General features: G+C 37.6%; 1 long non-coding RNA gene across 1 annotated transcript; it reads right to left on the reverse strand.

Annotated features, from left to right (window-relative positions):
• Positions 1-1,057: 1,057 nt before the first annotated feature.
• On the reverse strand, positions 1,058-11,674 carry LOC142603752 (uncharacterized). The gene is made up of 3 exons (XR_012837637.1): positions 11,566-11,674; positions 10,109-10,216; positions 1,058-2,561 (listed from the first exon to the last, which is right to left on the reverse strand). It is a non-coding gene; the product is annotated as an uncharacterized LOC142603752 (long non-coding RNA).

The following is an 11,674-nucleotide window of genomic DNA, read 5'->3' on the forward strand; positions in this document are numbered from 1 at the left end:
CTTCCTAATGCAAAAGATCTGCTGCTCCAGCACTGTGTGGCTGACCTCCTTTCTCCAGCAGCATTTCACCACAGATACGTCAAGAGAGAGTGCAAGAAATGGGGCTCATACCCCGTGACCCTGCTCTGACATACTTTCCAGAGAAGACAGCTTCCAGCAATCACTAGTTAGAGAGGATTAAACCTATTGCTTTACCCTGTCCATTTTGTCTAATAGTCGCTAATGACCTTATGCTCTGTGCTTTTGTCTAATTGCTTTTTAAAGCCATTTGCACTTTTGCCTAGTGTTAAAATACGCATATTATTGGTCCCGGTAGTGTTGCTCTCATAAAAAATGTGATACAGAAGACGGTAGACCAAATTTTCATTTGATGTACACTTACGTATGGTAAAAACAAGTAAAAGGATAGACTAGGAGACCCTTTCTCTTTCCTGAAGGGAAGCAGCGGGTGCCTTACACTATGCCACTTGTAATATTCACTTAGAAAATACTATGGCTCCTGAAAAGGAGATGAACCTTGTATGCTTCACCCTCCTGTTCCTACTCCATGGCATGTCTCTGCTCTATGAGAATTTCTGGTCACACTTCCACCACCTTTTGTTGGAAAGTCTATTCCCAGAACAAGTTTTTGTTTTCCTCTTTGAAGCCATTTGTTGTGGCATACAATTTCTACCTGTTCCAGAACTGAGACAAATGCAAGTTTCAGCAGAGATACAGTTCACTTCTCCCCTTAATCACACAATGTAATCCAACAGTATTCGTCCTAGGAGATCTACAACTCTAATGCACACAGAACTGGTCTTTCATCTTCAGAGCCAGATGTGGATTCACCTGATGCATACCCTTCCAGTGGCGTACTTCCCGAAGAGATTTTTCTTCCTCTATTTAAGGGATTTCAAGAATATTATTTTCCTATTTGAACTGCTTTGTTTTCCAGGATCACAAGGTTTTCTATTGTACGATGTTGAGCTACTGAAAACAACTTCTCTTTTTCATCGCATATGTGAATATTAGCCATTTGTATATATAGTGGTAATGTAATATCTAGACACATATATTTCAATAGCATCAACATTTATACCTTGGCTTACAGTTACATCATACACACAGATATGGACAAGTGAATCCAGTCCATTCACAAGCCAGTTCCCTCTTCTGATTATTACAACCTTTTCTATTGTTCCTTAACAATATGCATAGCCTTCAGCAGGAATTCTGTGTATATGATTTCAAGCCATAAAATGTTTTTTCTTGTTCCTTCTTCATCTGCTGGATAAGAGCCCATGAAACAATCTGAACATCTCCAGCACCAGCGTGTGATCTTCTACACTGGCCTGTTGAATGTGACCACAAGATTACTTCTCTGGAACCTGCCAAAACAAGTCTTATGCTGTGGTGTATAAAACTGTAAGTAATTCCCTCTTTCCAACAAATTGAGAACCTCAAAGGGATAACATTTCTTTTCAGATGGCTTAGGTTTTGCTCACAAGACCTTAGCTTTCATCTTGGTTAGCAGTGAATCTGAAGGAATGGAAAACACTGAAGTATTGTGGTATGTCTGGAATATGAAAGATACATTCTGTTGCTTCTTTGATGTCTCATGAAAGAAAACTGAAAGAATACAAATGCAATATCATTAAAACACATTACTAATCCAACAGGAATGGAGAGGCTTGCGCATTATAAATTTTTGCTCAAGACTACTTCAAACTATGATTTGTAACCTATTGAGGAAACTGTCATGAATAATGAGTTTCAAGATGACAATGAATTTTAAACTTTCTTGAGTGAAATATGGATGACAATTTTTTACCACCATTTTGAAATACCTTGAAGTGGCAGTTGCTGGTTAGAGAACAAAAAGCCAAATAGCATGGTTTAGTTATACAGAAAATGGAAGATAATGATGCATGAAATAAACACAGAAGAATTGAGGAAAATACTGGAAAGTGGAAGTGCAGAAAACAGTTTGACCCACCAGTGAGCCTAGTCCTATTTCTATGGAAATGAGCTCATTACTGCTAATTTTTTTTTTTTAAGCTCCTGGTTGATTCATGAAGTGCTTTTTGAATTCCGATAAGAGCTTCATGAATCACTGAAAAAAAACATTTGAACAAAATATCCAGAGTCAAATGATTACCAACTCCCATAGATTAATCAGCAGCCTGAGTACTTTATATAACAGAGCATGCACTAGGAGAGCCAGCTTTTTCCCCTGGTACCATAAGTCTATAATGTTTCGTTCTGCAAAGAAAAGGGATCATGCTTCTGAAATCTAATTCTGGATGGTTACTCCATCCAAGAGCTTATATTAAATAGGAAATACATCTTTGATTTTTTTCCCCTGCTGTTTCCATGTTTGATCTGTTTTAAAAATCAGCATCATGAGAATCAGGCCATAGAATTGCTTCTCGTTCCTCAGAAATAATAGCATCTGTGGTATTCATACAAACGGTGCTTTCACATTTGTAACCAAGTCAGTATTGGCTGTAGGCACTCCTAAGCAGGTAAGGGAAATGCCCGAGGGCCAAAACACTGGTTCTTCTTAAACCTTCAGAATTCTGAAATAAAAATCAAATAAAGCAATGGATTTAAATAGCAAGTGAGCTTTATTTATTTTATAAACCCAGCAATTTTTAAGAGTGTCTATAGACATGAACAGAGTACGTGTCTGTGACAGTGGTATTTTTAAATGAACAACGCTGACTGACTTTACACCTTATACATACAGCATCTACGCTGAACGCCTTTTGTTAATTCTCTAAACACTCCAAAAAGAATGCCCTTGGCAAATTCTGTGACTCTCTGCTAATTTGCCTTGTACTAATTTTCAAGGTGTGTGTAGGTCACGAGCATTCTCCGGTATGCATCTTGTAACAATGCACTTACTAGAAATTATACAAAATAAATCTAATTCTATTTCATGTAAGTGCATTGTGTCTTTTTTCCAAAACATCTCACATTTTAGAAATGACTATATATCACACTTCAAACATGACAAATAGAAATAACCAGTCCTCATCAGACATGCACAGGCTATGCTGTCCTGCGAATGTGCATTCTTTAAACAGTTATAGGACTCTGCACTGTTAATTGCAAACAATGGATTAATTGACATTTGAAGCGCCAAGTATTTGGATTGGCTTTTTAAAAATATTATTTAGAGATGGACGGACATACAAATACACCATTCTGCAGTTATGACAGATGTTCGATGATTTTCATTTTAAGATCAACAGGAGGTTGAAAGAGAAATTTCATGCTAAATTGCAGGAGCTAGTACGCTGATGTAAGTAAGAAACAAATTGGTATATATGACTCCACTGAATTGGTACAGATTTATACCAATTCAATTTTTATAGAATTTGGAATTAATTTTGGAAGGTTATAAAGTTATAAAGCATTCTGTTATTCAGTTAATAACATTATTAATAATGAAAAGATGGTACTTTCATTGTATATAATCCCATACATTTGGGCAGGATGCGAGACACCAAAGCTGCTTTGTTAAAATACTTCCAAGGTTTTCTTTTTACATCTTGCTTTTGTACACTTCTCAGGGCACCAGAAGCATAAAGAAATCAGCATTTGAAGAAAAACAAAGACAGAGGATTGATGTGGAAAAGGAAAATATCAAAAGCTGTTTCACTTAGCTGTGAAATCGCATGACAAAGTTGTAGAGGTGAATACAACTTTGGAGTGAAAGTTTGTGTGCTCTGCTTATGAAGCACAAAGTGAAGGTCCAAAGGCCCTCTATTTCCAAGACCTTACACTCCCAGGCTTTTTAATTGCATCTTGATTTTTTACATTATTGACATCTCATTTAATTTCCTATTTCCCTCAGAGGAAGGCTATGGTCTAGGATGGAAGAACAATTTATTATTTTGGATTATTTAGAAAAAGATAAATAATAACATAGATTATTTTCTTTGTTATTTATTTCCACTTATAGTTGGGAATAATGATACTTTTTCCTATTCAGTTCTTTGGACTCAAGATGATGAAACTCCGATTCAAACTAAATTAAAACATAATAGTATCATTACAAATTAACAAAGACCAGTACTCCCTTAAGCTAGGTGCAAAACAGACCTAGACCAACAGGTAGGTGTTATTCCAAAATTTAAAGGACAGGTGAAGCACAGTAAAATGATAAAAAACAGAAATATCTTGTTAGTGCCGCCAATCAGAAATGGGAAAAAACTTTTTCTTTGTTTTAATTATTTATATGGGGTTATTATAACAGAGAATAAGTGGATATAAAGACAAAGAATTCAAAAAGTGAAAACTGAAATAACTGGGAAGAGAGGGAGATGATCCTGGGAAGCAGATGGAGAGTTTGAGGTAGAAATACTCTACAGAAGGCTGCTAGAAGCCATAGTAAGTCAGCACAAGGGATAATGTCCAGAAAAAGCCCAAAAAGTATTGCTGTTACATCTCAAATCAGGGTATGGTCTCTAGGGTCTCTCTGATAGTTTTGGTTAGCCAAAACTATTCTCTTTCACAGCTGTGCTTCCTAGCTCCAGAGAGATAACCCCATCTCAGGTCAGACTCATCATGGAAGCCCACAAAGTTTTTAAAAAGGTACATGGAATATTGATTATTTTAAGTGTTTGTAATTGTATTTAAGCATAAAAAAATATTAAGCACATTGTATCATGTAAAGATAACATACAACATGCAAAGTTGAGTTAGAAGTTTGATTTACAGATTGCACAAATGCTTTTTGAGTGACAAAGGTGACCTGTCCTTTTCTTACTGAAGGTCTTTATGTGCTGGTTTTGACTGGGATACAGTTAATTTTCTTCATAGTAGCTAGTACGAGGCTATGTTTTGGGTTTGTGCTGAAAACAGTGTTGATAATATAGACATGTTTCTGTTACTGCCGAGTAGTGCTTACACAGAGTCAAGGCCTTTTCTGCTTCTCACTCCACCTCACCAGTGAGTAAGGTCATGTTAAGTTGGGAGAAGGTGGTAAAGAAGCTGGGAGGGGACACAGCCAGGACAGCTGACCCCAACTGACCAAAGGGATATTCCATACCATATGACGTCATGCTCACCATATAAAGCTGGGCAGAAGAAGAAGAGGGGACACATTTGGAGTTACAGCGTTTGTCTTCCCAAGTAATCGTTACGCGTGATGGAGCCCTGCTTTCCTGGAGATGGCTGATGGGAAGTGGTGAATGAATTCCTTGCTTTGCTTGCATGCACGGCTTTTGCTTTACCTATTAGACTGTCTGTATCTCAGCCCACGGGTTTTCTCACTTTTACTCTTCTGATTTTCTCCCCCATCCCACTCAGGGGGAGTGAGCAAGCAGCTGTGTGGTGCTTAGCTGCCGGCTGAGGTTAAACCACAACGCTATAAGTTCTTTTGTATAATTTTATTTTAAGGCTAAGAATTATGTAATAAAGTTATGCAACTTTATATAACATATAAGGCTCACTCATACTGTGGAAAACAAAATAGTCCAGTTCTGCTGAAGAAATTTCACCAGCAGAAATCTACTTCATGGAATCCTACCCAGCACAATACAGTAACTGGAAGAACAGGATCCAAGCACTCTTTGCATGGTTATAGCCGTTTTTTCTCCAGAAAGTTAAGTAGCTGGACCTTATTCTTTTATTTGCCTGCACTTTTCTACTAGTATTATATATTAGTTTGCCTTTTTTCAACAAACAGCCACTTGACTGGGTGGGCATTATACACTTTTACCATTTTGGTTTCAGTATTTAAAGAATACTAAATCATAAAAAAGTTATATTAAAAAGAAAATGCTTTTGTTTTCTCCTACTTAAAAAAAATATTAAATCATACAGAGATGTGAGTGGATCATAATTCTTCGTCCCTTTTTCTCTCCAGGCCAGAATCTGAACAGGAGGCCAGCTCATACGGGAACCTGAGCTTTAGCCAAACAAGCTACAAAGCTGGTTGGGACATGGGCTGAGACTGACATTCTTGCTTAGCTCCCAACAACGGCACTCAATTTCCTTGAAGGGGGAAGGCAGTTGCCATAATGCAGATGTCCAGACCCCCTGATGGCTACAAGTAGTATGGTTTACCAATAAATACCTAGCTAGCCACATGGCACTAGTTTTGCTTATCTTGAGCTCCTAGGTGACCTAAAGAGACTTGATGCAAACAGAGTAAATAGCTTCCTAATACCCCTTTTCTGGGAGAGCAAGTGTTTCATGGACACTTCATGATTACAACGCGTAGTGAGAGACATGATGCTTGGATAAAGCAATATTTGTGTTACAATGTGGTTTGTACTATAACATATTTGATAGCTCTGCTATCACAGATCTCAGTAAAGAAGCTTTTGTTGCTTCAAAGAATCATTTAAAAAAAGTCCATGCTACATTAACATGCCACAAAAATAAAGCAATAGAGCAACTTATTCCCACTGTTAGCCAAGATAACACTACGTATGTGTCCATAAAGAGCAGCTGCAATGCTTGGCCCATCCGCAACATTCAGATCTACTACATGGTGTACAATAAGCCAGAAACTCTTTATTAAAAGAAATATTTACAGAGATGCCTCAGTGGTGTTTCCTTTCTGTGTGTACACAGCATATTATTCTTCCAGATTCCCTTTTTCCCCCCAGGATAGACACATTCATGTTTACATTTAAAAAAATCATACAACAATCCATGGCCAGTCAATATAAAACCACCAGAAAAACAATATAATCGATCCAAATACACAGCCCTGATAAAGTTAGTGCCCTGAGTGACTACAAAGACTAAGCAACCCAGTACTCAAGTGGTTTTCCTTCTAATTGTATTGTGCCTTCTCTATCCTCCTTAGGAACCAAAAAAAAAATACTGCATTGTCAGTCTCTATGCCCTTTCCCTTTGTGGATTGAAAAGCTCTACTGTAGTATATTCACACTTCTAAAACAAACATGCTGAATTAAGAGCATTTACTCAAAACCTTTTCTTCTGTAATACTCATTAACAGTACTTTCATCTAGAAAATTTTAAACACGTTTTACTTTTCATCATATTAATGTTGACAGACCTCCTTTATCAGTACTTTAATTAATAACAGGTAAGGGAGGCAAAGTGAGTATGACATTCTCTTACTTCTGGTTGATTTAAAGTCTGCTTGTGAGACTTTCTCTCAACTCAAAGTTGAAATTGTCTTATCTCATACATTCCCCGGATTGCTGTTTCATGTAAATGTCATTTTTGCTGTCCAAAACATTAAAAAAAACCCCACACCAGTGCGCTATAACTACTGTCTCTTTCTGAAAGACATGAGGGAAGCTGTATGCTTTTGATCAAAAACAAGATCCCGACTTCAAAGTAACACCTCATCTGTAAATATATTACACAGTACTCTTAGTAAAGAAAGGGGGACTCCTTGATTTCAAATAACCTGAGGCTAATACAGTGGGATTTGCCCACATTCACAGAGTTTAATCTTACTCTTCTGAATACTTACAGAAAATCAGGCAAAAAGATTTTACAGATCACGGGTTCTAGTCTCCTCTTATTTATATAAATCTGATAGACCATAGTCCGATACTTCATTGGAAGAACACCTGGCTTATTCTGGACTGAGAGAAGAATGTGAAAACATCACAAATTTTAGAAGCATCAGAGAATTTTTAAAATCTAAGTCTTCCTCCTAGTGACACAAAGATGTGGCTATATGCCTATGGATGCTCTACCACTACTTTGATTGAGATCTTCTAATATTTTTCGTATAACCATTGGAGATGTTTTCATTATTCCTTTCATTGCTGCAGTCTAGAAAAGCAAAACTAAATTCCAGATTCTCTTCACTAGCTTAATCACTTGAAAACATTGAGAAAGGACATTAGGTTATTTCATAACGTGCTAATCAGCATGGACCATGGTGGTATCAGATCATACAAATAAGATTAACTATTTAAGAGCCAGCTACAATGCTAATATTTGCACATGAAAAGGAACAGTTTTGAGTGGGCACAGGGGCTTGTTTTATCATCAACTGACAATATAATCAGCAGTGCGAGTGTGCAGATATCACTCATCTCTATATAGTCAGAGGGAAGCAGCCTAAGACACTGAAATCAATGACACTTTTCTGCACAAAACTTTTTTTCTCCGGAAGAAAAAAAAGACCCCATAATTCCATGATCTAGGTATGGTTTATAAATCATATTAATTTCATTACATCTTAAAAAAATAATTCAGCTATTTCAAAGAAACAAATTTTGGTTTTAAGAATTTTAAATTTTGAGGTTATTTTAAAATGTCCTGTTGTTTTAGTAAAATTTCTTATGCCTCTCACAAGTAGAAACAAAAAATTTCCATTAACCTGAAGTGAATGTTTAATATGATACAGAACTGTAAAAGCTGTTTTTTCCAATTAGGGATTAAAATCTCTTGAGCACTCAAGACAGTTAATAAGCTGAAACAAGTCTTTGTTTCTGCCATATATCCTCTCAACGTGTGCATCTTCTCATTCTCACTAAATGTATTTGCTGCAGTAAATGCATAGCAAAAAGAGCAGAGAGTTCCCTTTTCAGGTTTGAAAAGGATCACTTCCTCCTAGGTTTCTAAATGAATATTTTGACTACCGAGCAAAGTATATTCCTTAGTGAGAGATTTAGCATTACTGCCCATCTTCTCCTTCCTTCCCGTACCACTTACAAAAGGGCAAGAAGAAAAAAGCTCTATATGATCTCCAAGGCGTGCTAGGCAGCATGCACCCCATTGCAGTGCTCAGCTGCCCCCACCTCCCATCACGCACCCTCACAACCTGCTCTTGGGGAGAGACAAGGCCTTGAGCAACTTGCTCTCACTATGCCAGCAGTAATAGAATGGCATTACGGGCATTTGGGCCGTACAGTAGAAGGTGTAGCCAGGTATGTACAGCCCCAGCATTTCCTAGTCTCTTCACATCACAAGTAAATGCTTGTTTGTGTTTGTGCTACCGTTGCGGTTTCCCTGGGCAGGCAGCTAAAACAGCCACACAGCCCTTCGCTCACTCCTCCCCCCTGCTCAGTGGGATGGGGGAGAGAATCGAAAAGGAAAAAGGTAAAGCTCATGGGTTGAGATAAAGACAGTTTAATAGGACAGAAAACGAAGAGGAGGATGACGACGACGACTATGATAATATAATAATAATAATAATATTACAAAATGCACAATTTCTCACTACCCAAAGCCAATGTCAGCTAGTTCCTGAGCCATGCTGCCTCCTGGCCAACCCTCCAGTTATATACTGGGCATGACACCATATGGTATGGAATATCTCTTTGGCCAGTTTGGGTCAGCTGTCCTGGCTGTGTCCACTCCCAGCTTCTTGGGTGCTCCTTGCCTTCTCGTTGGCAGGCCAGAATGAGAAGCTGAAGAGTCCTTGACTGCTTTGCAACAACTAAAATATTAGAGTATTACCAACATTATTCTCATCCTAAATCTAAAACAGAGCATTACAGCAGCTGCTAGGAAGAAATTTAACTATCCCAGCTGAAGCCAGGACAGCTACACATGTGTGTCTGAGCATGGACTTGTATCCAAACAACAGATGTGTCCAAGGCAGGAAACGTAAGGCAAATTTGACCAAAATAAGGTGGTTCCCATCCTTTCTGCATCAGCACTGGTAATCTAAAGTAAAACTTTCCTCAAAGTGAAAATGCAGATCGTGTGGCAGCTTTCTTGTTAAAGGTCTGCTGGAGACTAACAGCCATGGAACAAGACAAGACAACACAAGCCAATAAGTACTGCAACCTTTATATAAAATGTGAACCTACAAAGATGTTGTCAATTTAAACAAAACCAGATCACACACTTTCCAGGGCTCGTGCTGTAAAGACCTGACAGTCACTGTTTGTGCCATTAGCACAAAATATGTATCCTTTAATATGCTTGGTTGCATCTTGCCATCTCTATACTACTGTCTTGCAGTGAAACTCCCACAACTTCTTGATGGGTGAAAAATTAAACAGTATAGCAGGCATAGAGGGAATTTGCAGTTTGTACAAGCTCAGACTTAACTGAAAAGCTAAAGGCATACCTGGAAACGCTTTCAAAATATATAAAATTCATGAATACTTTTCAGTTTGCAGCTGAGACATAAATATGTGTAATGAGCATGTAACAGACATCTTACCTCTCCAGCATGGATATATATCTGCTGCTTCACTCTCCCTTGGAAGCAGAGTGATTTAATGTGCTTTGCTTGGTAAGTCACCCTCCAGCAAAATAAATTTGATTTCTGCTGCAATCAAAAGAATTTAAACAAAATCACCTATCAGCTCTCCCTAGGTTCATTTATCCAAACGCCCATTTCAGTCTTTATTTTCAATATAGAGACATTAAACAAGGTTTGTTTGAGGCAATCTTTATGATTCTCTAAGGACAGGTGTGAAGACTAGTCTTAGATGACCATATCTTTCACATGCACCATATTTCCTGAGTCTATGGTTATATGCAGCTCTCCATGAATAAGTCACTTTCCCAGTTATGCTCATTTGCATCTCTCTGTCTTCTAAAAGCAAAGGTCTGGCAAGGAAAGCTGGGGACTCTCTGTGCTCCCTACCACCCTCCCACCGTGCCCTGCACATGCCATAGCCAGAGATTTCCAAGTGTATCAGTCTCCAAGTAAACAAGGAAAAAGAGTGGCAATATGCTATGAAGCAAAATCAGCTTTTAAAAGTGTGGGGTTTTTTTCATTCTAAGCCTGTAGTTGACGTTTTAAATAATTGCTCCAGCAAATTTGTAGGCCCATCCTTAGTGATTGTTCAGCATCAGTGGAGAATTGCAGAGGTGCTAGACATTCTAAATTTCCCTTTCCTTGTACTATGGCTCACTGCTTGATGCATCACATATAGTGCATGAAAGTCATTGCAAAACTCACCCTTTTGCTCAACAAAATACATTTTTAACCATCCTGCTTTTAACAAAATATTCAAACCATCAAAAGTAACCTCCTGCTACTTAGTTTTGTCATATGCTTTATTAAACAATGGAATCTGAATATTTTCCATGAAAGAGAAATTGGAAATCATACTTCTTAATTCAGACACTCAACTTGTACAAGGAGGATCTGCATACGTATGAATCCAGTGTGACAGTGTCATGTGACCATGATTTTTCACTAGTCATTAGTGAAGAAAATGTCTAGCAACCACAGAATGCTTGGACAGAACAGGTCATGATAATCTTTTTCCATTAATACACTACTATCATAATGTTAAAATGTTAAAATCAAGGACATCTCAATAGACATTTAAGAAGAAGAACAAGCTTCTTTTTTCATCTACATTACTAAACAAATTATTTATTCTACTCTATTCACATAGATAATTTTAAACAGCATTTCTAATAAATTTTAGATAAATATTTTTAAAATCTTGTCTCCTATTTGAAACTGTACAACTTTCAAAACGGCCTAAACGTAGCAGCTTCTATCGTTATACTTGTTCACAAATTTTCAAAAAAACTCACAACAAGGTGCTCAGAAAATACTGATTCAGCAAATGTTTCACAGCACTATCTTAATTTCAGCACATTTACAACTTCAGGATGTGCCATCACATATTTTACTCCAGAATGAGGGAGACTTACCTGTCCAGAGAGATCATGTTGTGCAGGTAGCTGGAGGAGGTCAGAGCCCAGCTCTAAAGCAAGGAATTTGAACATGAAATCTTGCACTGGGATTAGAAGGATCTGGTGT

This window comes from Balearica regulorum, chromosome 13 (assembly GCF_011004875.1).
Source record: "Balearica regulorum gibbericeps isolate bBalReg1 chromosome 13, bBalReg1.pri, whole genome shotgun sequence".
NCBI lineage: Eukaryota > Metazoa > Chordata > Aves > Gruiformes > Gruidae > Balearica > Balearica regulorum.